General features: G+C 46.9%; 3 long non-coding RNA genes across 6 annotated transcripts; 1 reads left to right on the forward strand and 2 right to left on the reverse strand.

Moving 5' to 3' along the window:
• Positions 1-388: 388 nt before the first annotated feature.
• LOC120593217 (uncharacterized) lies at positions 389-2246 on the reverse strand. Its single transcript, XR_005650315.1, has 2 exons — positions 1424-2246; positions 389-437 (listed from the first exon to the last, which is right to left on the reverse strand). It is a non-coding gene; the product is annotated as an uncharacterized LOC120593217 (long non-coding RNA).
• A 4805-nt stretch (positions 2247-7051) lies between these two features.
• Positions 7052-10589, reverse strand: LOC120593220 (uncharacterized). 2 transcript variants are annotated; one of them, XR_005650320.1, is made up of 2 exons: positions 10477-10589; positions 7052-7903 (listed from the first exon to the last, which is right to left on the reverse strand). It is a non-coding gene; the product is annotated as an uncharacterized LOC120593220 (long non-coding RNA). The 2 variants fall into 2 exon arrangements; XR_005650319.1 differs by lacking the exon at positions 10477-10589 and adding an exon at positions 8298-8539.
• Positions 7717-11844, forward strand: LOC120593219 (uncharacterized). 3 transcript variants are annotated; one of them, XR_005650317.1, is made up of 4 exons: positions 7717-7851; positions 8682-8874; positions 9108-9893; positions 11176-11844. It is a non-coding gene; the product is annotated as an uncharacterized LOC120593219 (long non-coding RNA). The 3 variants fall into 3 exon arrangements; XR_005650318.1 differs by lacking the exon at positions 11176-11844 and having other exon boundaries at positions 9108-9405; positions 9518-10076; XR_005650316.1 differs by lacking the exon at positions 11176-11844 and having other exon boundaries at positions 9108-10076.
• The last annotated feature ends 928 nt before the right edge of the window (positions 11845-12772 follow it).

Consider the following 12772-nt stretch of genomic DNA (forward strand, 5'->3'; position numbering starts at 1 on the left):
ATGTCTACCTATCAGAAAACCCCCCATCCAGCATCTTGAAATCAGTGATGTTTAATATTAGTTTAAGAACATCTCAATATACCTGCTCTACTCTCAAAAAGGTAAGTCTTACAGCTTTAAAAATAATTCTTAATGAGAACAAGTATTTATCATCGAAGACTGACGTAAAATCGCAAAGAGAAACATAGCTGCCTATTCTTTGATAACTTCTTCTCTATTCACATGGCTGTTATTTTGAGACTTGTACACAATCTGAAATGGCCCTTTCTTTGGTGACTTAGACCAGGCTTCCAAAAAGGTTTCTGCATATTTTTTCATATCTTCTAAGAAAGCCTTGCACGAGCCTGAGACGGGTAGCATTCGCAGAATAACCCGAGTCTTCTTCTTCTTGGTTTTGTACATATCCTGGAGAATATGATGCACCAATTTCTCCGGTTCTAAGAGGAGAAGACAAAAAACAAGTTCACGACAAACAAATAAGAATATAAGTTCTCAGACAATTTTTAAAGACTCTTCAAACTCTCTAAAATGAATTTTCACTGGCCGTGACATAAGTTGACAGTAGAATAGAGGAAATGATCATGATGAGTTTGAAGTAAGTCTAACCAACCATGTTTTCCAATTAATGTTTCTTCGACGCCTACTATGTTTTAATACTGCGTCTAACGTTTTAGCTCTTCAGCGTTCCTGCTGCTTTCACTAGAAACAACTGTTCCTGAAGACACTGGAGTTACCAGTTTTGTGATGTCTGATTCGTCCAATGACAAAACCATACTGTTTTCCTATCATAGCAACTATCAGATTAAGAAACGTTAAAGAGTCCACACTTTTTACAAAAACAAGACAAAAATCTGCAAGTCACTGAAGAAGACTGACTTGCTCCATTAGCAAGTCTGCACGGAGTCCTAACCTCACACCTGGGGAGCCTCGATTTGACAAGACCATGATGCAGTACGCCTGATCGCATACGAGTCTGTGCAGGGCTGCTCAGTGTTTCTGATATTTCTAAGTTAGCCAACTGCATTTCAAAATCTAGAAACTTCCCCAGCTTTCCAAATCCTTCTGAACTACCAGGAGGTTTGGTCGCGACAGGAGGCGTTCCCGCAGTCCGGAGCCACGCCCAGGAGGCATTCCCGCAGTCCGGAGCCACGCCCCCCACTGGCGGGGCTGAGCAGCAGTTGCCCCTCTCAGACACAGCATGTGCTTCCTGTTCAACCTGAATTCTCCGCACAGAACAGGAAAGGCCAAGTTCCCCCTCTAAGGCAGTGCTGGGTCCGCCACCCCCTCTTTCTTCTCCATATGCCTAGTGCTCTGGTGCAGAGGATGTCATCAAATGATTAAGTGAGCCATAACCATGAGGCCATTTTGTAGGCAGTGTGCTCGAGGCGGGTCCAATAATCTCAAGGCTTTTAGTCGGACACACCTATCCCTAGAGTCCTGATGAAGACAACATTGTGTGCTCCACTCTCCACTGACTGGAATCTTCTTGGCCTCATCTCCGTAGACGCCTTAATGTCGCCCACTTCCTTCTTCAGGGCCACCTCCACATCGTCGTCTTCGCCCTCACTTCCAGAGGGCTGCTGATCCTTGTCTGTAAACTGTTTGCATAAAACGAATGGGCAGAAATGCCACAACAGCTCATGTTCAAAGCTATCATTAACTCCTCATGTGAAACCCCCAGTGACAGATGGCTCGATACTGATGATCAAGCTTTTTATGGAGAGACTGAGACATCGCTCCCTCCAAAATGCGGAGGAAGAAGGGTGTTCCCTCAGACTCTGGTACATGTGATTTGAAAAATGTTTTCAAAAGCATCTTGACAGTCTGGGACAGAGGGAAATGTGCTCACCACATCAATCATTTCGGGGTGGACCTTAATCCCATCGCTAGATGTCTTTGTGCCTACTATGTCACTCTCCTTTAGGTGAGATTAGACCAAACGGTTATGGAATTAAAACCCCTTACTCCTGTCCTACTGAGGAAGAGAGATCAGAAATAGTTCAAGAACACGCTCAAGGCACCAGCGCACACAGGACATATAGCTGTTGCCCAGTTCTCTGCCCCATAACTGAGTTGCTGATCCGGCACTAGGAGTGACTGTACACACTTATGGAGACTCTGCCATATACCGGGATGTACTTTATGTACATAAGCAACTCTTTAGCCAACCTTATGAAGTGCTATCATTATTCTCTTATCTAGCTCAGCAGAATTAACGTGCCCAAGCCCCAGAGCCAGTAAATGATAGCACATGAGTTCAAATTCCCTCTGTGATGTGCTCCTTCATTTAATTCTTGGGCATTTCATATGTGCCTTAGATCCCATGCCAAGAGTATGATTTCCAAACTGTGATGGGATAATTGAATTTAAGGTGGCACTCACTGGTACAAAAGTTCTCACTTTTCAAATGTATTTGTATGTGCATTGGATAACTAGTTCTCAGTAAAAGTAAACCCACTACTACAGAGACACTGCTTAGGACAAACACATAATACAGCCATGGTGTTTAGACGGGGGGAAGATGGCTAAAACCCCGAGGACGAACCACGTCTGTCTCTGTGAACTGATTCCATCTACCTACTTAACGCCCCGTGTCCTCGCAACCATTACGAGGTTGTCGTAAAGAAGTAAATGTTTCTGACGGAGCTTGAGGGACACAGCGCCTGGACCGCAGGAAGCAATATCTAAGTGGGAAGCACCGTAGCTGATAACGAGAAGAGATGGGTGTTAGTGCAGGGTGTTAGCATTTCAAGGTCAAAGATCGCGGCCCGCCCCTCACGAAGATTGGCGGGCATTTCTTTGCCCTCGCCACTGAAAGGAGGGGTTTCCCTGGAGATGTGGTCTGCGGGAGGAGCCGGCCTGCAAACTTAGATGCCGGTCGCCAACTGGACGTAGCCTGTGTTTGCAATAGACCATTTAACTTATTCACGTTCATTGATTCACCAGTTAATATTTATTAAGCACCCATGCGCTGGGGATTGTCCCAAGTATTGAGATGGCGACCGTTGGCAAAGCCAGACACACTGCAAACTCATGTTGCCCTTACCGGCCAATATTGCTCCAAACCATCCCTCTTAGTTTTTGGTTCCTACGGGAATGTGCATAATCAGTGGACTTTCCTGTAGTACTCCTGTTGCAAGACTCCAGAGGTAACAAGTAGAACAGGACACAAGGACAAAGAACTCAACGAAGTCAGAAATCTGATGATCAGAACGAGAAATACAAACTACAAGGAAACTTAGCCAGACTTCTTAACATTAAGTTGTCTCTATGGGAACGTTTTTATTTGTAAAATATATTTCTATTACTATCAAAAATATTGTCTGTCTCCACTTCTTCACATTTGTTTCAGAGCGATGTCACAACAAGTGACAGTGACATTTTGGTGAATTATTGTTCCAAGGGCACTTGGTTTATACAGGCCGTCACATTCCTCCCGTTTGGTCCTAACCTCAGATCTACCACTGTTTCCCAAAATTGTGTCAATACTTGTTTTCGCTTCGGCCTATGTATACAGCACAAGCTTTACTTTTCAGAGTGTCACTGGTGGAGACTGCATAGCATATATTTCTGGAGCCTCAGTGGATGTGAGGAGCGGTCTCATTACACTGGCGTTGCTGTGGTGTCGGGAACCACAGAGAGAGCCGGCTGAGACTCTCATTCTATTTTTCTTTTCATTCTCAGTGCGTAGCATAGTCCCTCATCCATATCAGGTGCTCCAAAATGGTTTTGAATTGAACTAAGTCAAAATACGGTAATAAAAGGAAAAGGTTAAGACTCATGCCCTTAAGAAGGAAAGTACACCCAAGTCCTGACCCCATGAAACCATGTCAGGAGAGCTGGAAGAGCCCTGGTCTCCCCTTGAATCTCCCTCTTCTAAGGCCCGATTTCAGCTGCCCAAACACTGCCCTCTGGCACTAGCTTCTTAAAAGTTAGCATACAGGTCCGAGTTCATTTGAGCCCCAGCCATATTTGAGTTCTCCTGGAAATGCAAACCAGGAGGCAAACTTGGAAAACCAAACTCAGTTTATCGTATTTCATGTTTGCTGACTCTGCCAGGAGCATCCGTATTAGGAGAGAAAACTATGGGATACTCCAACCCCCATTCTAGATGTTAGAATTTCAGAAACTGGCCCCCTCATCCTGTGGCAACCACAGATGACACTTCCACTTACTTTCTCCTGAACCAGACCCCTGTCTGGCTCTAACTCAGCTTTTGCTTATTCTTGGTTATTATTCTTTGTTTATTTTACTTTTTCCTTTCTTTTCATGAGTACATCTTTATTTCATTAAGACAGAGATTTCCTTGGTAATTCTGGAAAACATTGGTAAAAAGTTTCTATTTGTGTGAACTTTCACCTCTTTAGGTCACCAGTCATGGTCAGTAGACTGATGTTTATCATTGGGCACCAGGGGCAGTGATGTGGCTTGTAACACTCCCCACCCCCACCCCAGCTCCTATATACGAGTGTTTTTTGAGAGGAGGATTATTGGCATTGTACAGAGGGGCACGTGACACTGTGGAGTGGATAAAGGTGCACTGAGGAATTTGCCTTTTATTCTGATTCACCTATTTGCTCCACGTATTTCAGAAGGGTTTGGAGCCCACCAGGTCTGGAATGGTGGAAGACACTCTAAATACCCTTTCCTAAGTAACCTAACCTTTCCTAACCTAAATTCCCTTCCTACACTTCAAAGTTATGGCCATTTAACTTCTCCTTGTACGTTCAGTGCAGAATTCGTCCTGGCCCCACACACGAGTACGAGACACTCCAAAGATGCTCTCCGTGTTCGGACCTCACTGCCCATCCAGGGGTTCCTGCCTTATTCTCTTGTTACCCAACATCTTCAGGTAATGAGTGTCCTGACACTGAACTCCAGTCTCCTGCTGACCTGATTTCTTAATACCTGCCACCTTCATACGATTTAGAGCCCAAATTCTAAAATCAAACCAAGTTCAAACCTCAGGTCTGCCAGAAGCAAGATCGGCCATGTGTTGACAACTGTTGGAGCTGAGTGACCGATACACAGGGGCTCATTGTAGTATTATAAAAATTCGTAGAGATGTTTGAAAATTTTCCACAATGAGGGAGAGAGACAGAGATAGACAGACAGAGACGGGATAAAGAAGCAAAGGTCAGAAGGAGAGAGAACGATTTTGAGAAATTCACCATCAAGACAAGAAGAATGAAGAGGTGGAGGAGGACGAATGGCCTGAGACACTTTGTCTTAATATGAGAGGCATCGGCACGTGTTTGCGGCTGACTGTCTTTCTCAACTACAACTCCTAGTCCAAAAATGAGGAAGGAATTGAGGACTCAGGAGACAGGAGGGGTCGTTGAAAGAGCAATGTCCTTGAGTAGGGAAGAGCGGATGATGTCAAGTGCACAGTGCAGAGTCGGGCCCAAGCTGGGAGCTCGGACAACTCGTTCACTGGCACAGGAAGGAATGCAGAGTTGGAGGAGTACGGGTGGACGAGGGCTGAGGGGCAGGGGCGTCTCTTCTGGCGACTTATAAGTCTCAGTGAAATAAGGTGGAGGGAGGAGACGTGGCGGTTTCATAAATAGGGGAAGGTGTGAAACGGCTGTCTCCAGCTCCGGAAACGGAGTGGGGTGTCAGGCAGTGAGGGGGGGCCACCTGGCTTCCTCAAGGCCACCAGCGAGTACCGTCGACAGCCTAAGCGCCCTTCTCCAGAACCGTGGTAAGCCACTCACGTGCAGGCCCCAAATAGGCAGAGCGCTATCTCGAGCGTTGCAGAGTTAGGTTTTGCCAGGGGAGTGACGTGAGGAAGAGCAGTGCGGAGGAGCTGAGGAGTACGTAGGATTCGAGATGGACGAGAGGTAAGTGAGGGTACGAAGAAGGCACAGTTCAAGTGCGTGCACCGAAGGTCGTAGTGGAATTATCATAAGGATATTAAAAGGGAATGAACTGGCAAGACACGGGCAATTAGTCTCAACATGGGACGTTCCAACAGACTGTGCAGGAAGTACTTTGGTGGTGAGGAGAAGGTTGAGGGTACGGTCGAGAGAATGGGTGGCTGAGGCTGGGTGGGAACAAGGTCATCGGCAGGCAGGCGATCAAGGAATGAAACGCCAGGCTGTTCAATGGATCATTCACATGGAGACCGAAGTCACGAAAAATGAAGGCAGAAATTATCACAGAGAAAGACCATAAAGTAACATAACAGAAGAAAGACTGTAGACTCGGCCATATTCTATTCCAGGTAAGGTCTGGTATAGAACTAACAACATCACAGTGTCGCTAACTGAAGTTAATTAATTTTACGAATAAAGCATTACATAAGCCCCTGGGCAGAATAAGGAAGGCAATACGATGCTGCATTTCAACACAGTCTGACACTGGGCTTAGCATCAGACCCCAGAGCATTAAGGACACAGCCCCCTGCAAGACTGCAGATGCTAGCTGTGAGTTTGAGGGTTGCCGGGCCACCCACATCCCTGACCCACAGACTACAAAACCAGGGGGTCCCCCAAAACCCTGGTGTATGTTAATTCACTAGTACAACTCACAGAACTCAGAAAAGTGCTATGCTTAGGATTTCAGTTTTATTACAGAAGAGATGATTCAGGACCAGCCAGATGACAAGAAACACAGGCGAAGTTTCTGAGAGGGTCCCAAACGCCAATCGTCCATGTGATCTCCCCGTGGAAGGTCACCCTACCGGCTCGTGCATGGGTTCAATGACCAGACAGCTGCATGGGCTATAATGGGGGGTTCACTGTGCAGGCATGATAAATAAGTAGCTAATGAGTAAACGATCTCCTGTCCACTTCCCTCCCCACGGTTGGGCTAGATTCAAAGCTCCAGGCCCTTGGCTGACCTTTGTGGTGACCAGACCCCTCATCCTGAGCAGTCTTGCTCTCATGAACTAAGGGGCGACTCGAGGGGCTCATGAATAACAAAGGCCCTCCTGCGACTCAGGGAATTCCAAGAATATAGAGTCCGGAAGGACTTAGGAACCACGAACGAAGGCAAAATTTAGTATACGACAGGCACAAACTGGAAGAAATGAACTTGATTGACCAAGAGCTTCTCCAAAGTAATATTTAATGCCAGACGACAGTAGCACAAGGTCCACAGTGTTCTGAGGGAAAGAAAATTTTCCGCAAGAACCTTGCACCCAGCCGAGCTGTTTTCATATAAAGTCAATTATCCACTAAGCGGAGGAACAAAACTAAGGCAGGGAACGCAGCCCTTGCGAGGAAAAATAAATCTACTAGCTGTTAAACTCAACAGAGGAAAACATTAACGGACACGTTCTTGAGCATCAGATCCACTTACGCAGGGATCTGAGTTTCTCTGCCTCAGCACTGGGTGCATTTGGGGTTGGAAAATTAACTCTTCGTTGTAGGGGCTCTTGATCCATTGGAAGGTGTTCAGCGGCAGCCCTTAACTTCTTTCCTTTCCACTTCAAAGCCCCTCCGTCTTCCCCCGCCCTTGTCTCTTTCTCCTGGCCAGCCGCTCCAGCAACTCCACGTTGGAACTGAGTAACCGAGTCCTTCCTGTGACTCAATTACTTTCCCAGCACTCCCTTCCCAAAAGCTTGGAGCGGGTGTAAAGCCATTTACTATGCGAGGGAGAGCACAGCGAACTGTGTAAGTTTTCAGGCTGGAAGGTTAGCCCAGAACTCCTGCTCCTCCCTCAGGTCCCCACCAATCACGAGAAGGCAGTCCGGGCCAGCCCTGCTTTCCCAGGGTTACACTGATGGCCGCTCCTCCTCGTTTGGGTTTCCAAGCGCAGGAAAGCAGATGGAGAGCTGCAGCTTCAAGGCTGCTCGTCCGGGAAACAGGTCTGCCATCAGCTGCAGTGGTGCCAGAATCTGTCATTTTAGTGAGTACCTTACTTGTCTCCTCTTGGAAGGTTTGCTGGGCTGCTACATGCACTTGATCAAAAATAACAAGCAAACAAAACCAACAAATCAAAATACTCTCACCGTGACTCAGCCATAAAAAATAAACAATAACGACAAAAAAACCCTTGAAGCTAAGCAGGGTCGGGCCAGGATGGGAGACCAACGAGGAAGACCAGGTGCTACAGGCGTAAAAAATTTCAAAAATAAAAAATAAGGGATTGGAAGCCGACAAGGTCCTTGCAATCTGTGAGGTCAACCAAGGGCTGCCTCGCTTGAAAAACAAAAGAAGAAAGAAAAACAAGTCTGCCGGCATCTCCATCTTGGACTTCAGGCTCTAGAAGTGTGAGAATATAGACTTTCGTTGTTCGAGCCCCTCAGTGTGTGGCATTTTGTTACAGCAGACTTAGCAGACAGATATACCTACCTGATGGCTGTCCCCCAGCGCACACGGCCCACCACCTTGTTCCTTGATAAAAGAACCCTGTTTTTGTTCCCAGCCAGAGTGAGGTCACCAGCAGGATGAATCGTGAGTGGGTTAAGCCTATGCTTTCCCGGTTCTCTTCAACTAAGTCAACTAGAAAGTTTCAGTTTACCGCTTCTCTATCACTTCGTGGCGGAGTATATTTTTAGTCAGCAAATTTTCCCTCTCTACCCACCAACCCACCCACCCTCAAGCCCTGCACGAGGCGGGAATATAGTCCTCTGCTCCATGGGGTCGAGCTTGGCCCTGTAACTTGCTATGGCCAACAGAATTTTAGCAGGAATGGTGCAAGCAGAGGATTTTAATGCACTTATGGGGTTCGACTAGATTTCTGGTGCTTCTTCCATTGACCATGAGAGGAGCATGCTGTGCAGGGACACTGGTCCCAGGCCGGAAAGCCTCACGGGGCAGACGTGACCCCAACCCACACCCTGAAGCTCAGCCTCCCGGAGAAATGTGTGTTGGTGTGAGCCGCGGAGAAGTGAGAATTGTTTAGTACACGACATCTTCATAGTATTATGTAAGTGACGAAAGCTTAAGTGCCCTTTTCAACGAAAAGAGACCAAGCTTAGTCTCAAATCCTTGGCAGGCGACTATATCCAAATGGGATTTTAAAACAGCAATAATGTGTGCTTTTGTGGTATTTGCTTTTCAGTTTCTTCAGGTTCTGGCAATTAAAATTAATTTCTTAATTCTAGTAGTGGTACAGAATTTCATTTGAATGACTCCTATATTTTTATTTAAATTTTAAAGAAATGAACGCGAAGGAAAACATCTGTGTAAATAAGACTACAAGTAAAAAGTCGTTCTTACAAACGAACAAACACAGGAGTCACGTCATTTTACCCACAAGGAAGTCTCCGAGGGTTGCAGAGACCAGTGGCTCACGTTTGGAGTTCAAGGCCACGCGTGTGAGTTCTAGTTCTGCTCCTGCAGAGGGGAACCCTGCTCGCTGGGCCCCGGGTCCTTCACTTGGGGAGTGGGCGTGAACCAGCATCGTCGCGAGGATGGAGTACAGCTCCACGAGATCGTGCCTGTGGGAATGGCTCAGGTAACCCCGGAGGAGATGAATAAGTGGGGGGCGCGAGCGGCAGAGGTGAGGCCCAAAGATTGAACTCCGACTGGGAATAACCTTTTCTTTAATTTGTTACCTTTTACTAAAGCTTCGGTCCCCTGAGAGAGCCAGTTCTGCCCACACACAGAAGGAGAGAGAGACGGGAGGACTGAGCCGAGAAGATTCCTCTGAAGAGCAATTTGCAATATTTTCCCCAAAATGCGTGCTTACAGCTTCGGTCTGTTGTCCCTGAAAAACAACTCTATATCTTCCAAGAAACAGGAACGGGCCAATTTGAGATGGTCCTGTGGTATTTAACCTTTGGCATTCTAATTACGATGTGTCTTGGCGTGGCCTGTTTGGATCCCTGAATTTTGGAATTCCCTGAGCTTCCTGGGGTTTTATGTCCATTTCCTTCACCAGGTTAGGGAAGTTTTCCATCATCATTTCTTCAAACGGCAGTTCCACATCTTGGTTTCCTTCGGGTACGCCAATCAGACAGATATTTCGACCTTCAAGAGTGTCCCATACGCTCCATAAATTGTGTTAATAGTCTTGGCATCTTTTTTCTTGCCGTTCTGATTGAGTGTCCTTAGCTTTCCCATCCTCTAGATAGAGCATTTAATCCTTTTTTCTTCATGTTGTTTATTCTTTTGTTTATTTCATTGAATATACTTCTCATCCTGGGTGATGTGTTCTTCATTTCCGACTGGTTCCCTTTTATAATTTCCATTTCCATTTTTTTTTGTTTTTTTTAATCACTGTCCTTATTTTGGGGGTTAAGAAAATCAAGTTTCAGAGAAGATAAGAGACTTGCCCAAGGTCACCCAACCTATAAGTGGCATTGCCAGGACTTGAAACTGGGCTTTCAGATTTTAAATTCGGAACTCTGTGCATACTTTCCTGCCCCCAACACACACACATGCACACGTGCACACACGCACACACACACGCAGAAGCTGTCGCTTGCCAGCCATTCACCCCTGGTACCTGCCGGGTGACAGCTGGGTAAGGGGTTCTTAGACTGCTATAGAAAACACAACTTTGCACATTCCGTTCTCTTATCACCTGTGTCGTGGAGGGTGTACGCGACAGAACTCAGCTTCTGGCTGCAGAGGAGATGGAGAACGTAGCAGGAAGCAGGTAATTGGAAGAAAGAAGACATTCAAGCAGAACAGGGCAGAAAGTACTCGCAGCCCCTGCAGTCTACGGTGAGAAAAACAAACTCTGCCAGGTCACCTCCAGCCTCTACCTGGAGGCTGACACTCAGTGTAAGCGAACAAATAAAGCCTAGAGGAACACGTTCGCAGGTTCTCTGCGGCGACCCGCTGCCTTGCCCCAGCCCTGGACCACCGCAGTTTCTATTTAAATGACGGCCAGGTAGCGAATTCCGATGGAGATTTCAGACACTCAGACCACTTTGTTAGAGGAAGGAGAATTTATTAGGCCGGCGGAGCGCGTGGGGTTAATAACTAACTCCATGCACAAGCTCGCTCTGGTTAGATCGATTACTGTTTATATACCTCTGCAGTGTCCATGCAAGGGGCACTTGATTCCTATGTCTGAGGTTTCACAGGTGCCTCCTTTCTCAGGATAGAGAGTGGAAGCTTCAGGAGGGGGATGCAGTGGGGAGGAATTTCCAGGCCACTGGTCTTACAGGTCATTTGTTTTGCGGCCTGTAAACACGCAACAGGCATTTTTACAGGAGGAGAAAAGTGCTGATTAGAAATGTCGGCCAATGAGAGGGAACTTGCTCTTCATCGACAGGCCACGTGAGCAGAATGAATCACAATATCATCCTCATGGACGAGAATATTCCGCTAATAGGCTGGAGCTTAGCCATTGTTCGGCACTGAACCCCGCGAGGAGGCTGACCCTGCATTTCCTCCCTCTCCTCCCAGTTGTACTATCCCTTTAACCACAAGGTGTCCAGAGACACGAACCTCCTCCTGGGGAATTAGCATCCTCCCAGCTGCACACCAGAGACTGGGGCTCCGATGGCATAGGTGCCACCGAAGGAAGACAAGAAAGAAAACAGTTTTCTGGCCGATACAGAGCTGAGTCCTTGAGAAGAGCCAGGGGCCTTTTGGGATCAATAACATCTTTCTCTGGTAAGGAAAAAAAATACATGTGGTAACGTGAAAGTGACTAGTAAAGTGTATTTAAATCTGCAGAGCAGCAGTGAGAGAAGAGTCCCATTGTCCTGCCATAGCTGGGTCGCTTCAGACCCAATGCTGGGGAAGTGCCCTTTAGACGGGAAAATGGACCTGTACGAAGGTCGGTAGAAATATGGCGAAATCTGTGACAGCATTTCCTCGCATTGGCTTTGGAGGGCTGGAAGCTGCGCTGCTTGCCAGGTGAATGTCCTTTGGTACGTGACTCACCTCTCAGGGTCTCGGGCCCTGACACGTTGAGAACTAAGCAGGACGGTGTGCAGAAACACCTCACACGGGGCGAGTGCCAAACGCTCGAACCTCTCTTCACTGTGATTATTTTCCTCCATGTCAGGTCTGGGGTCACTGAGAGTTCAGAAATCACCCTCGATCGGGGCTGAGGTCGGGGGATGTTTTGTTGAACGCACGTATAGATATTCCTACAAAGGTAATGTTCTAACCCTGAGATGTGACCCTGGAATCGCACGAACTTACCATGGAATCCCGGGATGGGGAACAGCGGGTCAGGGCACACCGGCGGCTCCTCAGAGTCGTGTGACTTTACCCATGCGTGCCACAGAGAGAGACAGAAGGAAAAGTTGCTGGCAGGAACATTTTCAGTTTCACTGAAAAATCCTACTCTGTGATATCTTGATTTGTATGTTGTTACCAATGATTGTGTTTGTAAGACCTCTTTTCCTGTTGGAAATGCTGGAATGTATATTCAGCTCAGATCTGTTTATGAAACTTAGTTTTGGATATGTCGGTATGTTGATCTGATGATTTGTTAAGAAATGGAAAGTTTGTCCATGGAGGTATGGGAAGAAAGAACGATTCAAAAAAACATTGTCGTTTTTGGAGAAGATGGAGATTTACATTTCAAAGTACCTGCTATGTTGTCTGCACTGTGCTCCTCCGGAAGCAAGAATGTCCTAGGTGTCCCAGATCTTGAGAGTCTTGACAATTCATCATTAAGCCGGACCAAGAGAGATCGAAATGATGGAAGTGAGGGTTAGAATGCGTCAGACCGATGGGGGCTCAGTGCAGCCCCAAGAGCCTGGAGCACAGGGACAGGGTGTTAAAAGAGGCAGGGATGAGATGCGTTGCCATGACGGTAGCGGCTCCAATCTATCGGCTCGTCTAGCTGCTCGTAGGTCGAGCAGCTAAAGCCCCTGCCATACAGAGTACTGACGTTTGATTTTTACCGTGCG

This window comes from Pteropus medius, unplaced genomic scaffold, assembly GCF_902729225.1.
Source record: "Pteropus medius unplaced genomic scaffold, Ma_sr-lr_union100, whole genome shotgun sequence".
Taxonomy (NCBI): domain Eukaryota; kingdom Metazoa; phylum Chordata; class Mammalia; order Chiroptera; family Pteropodidae; genus Pteropus; species Pteropus medius.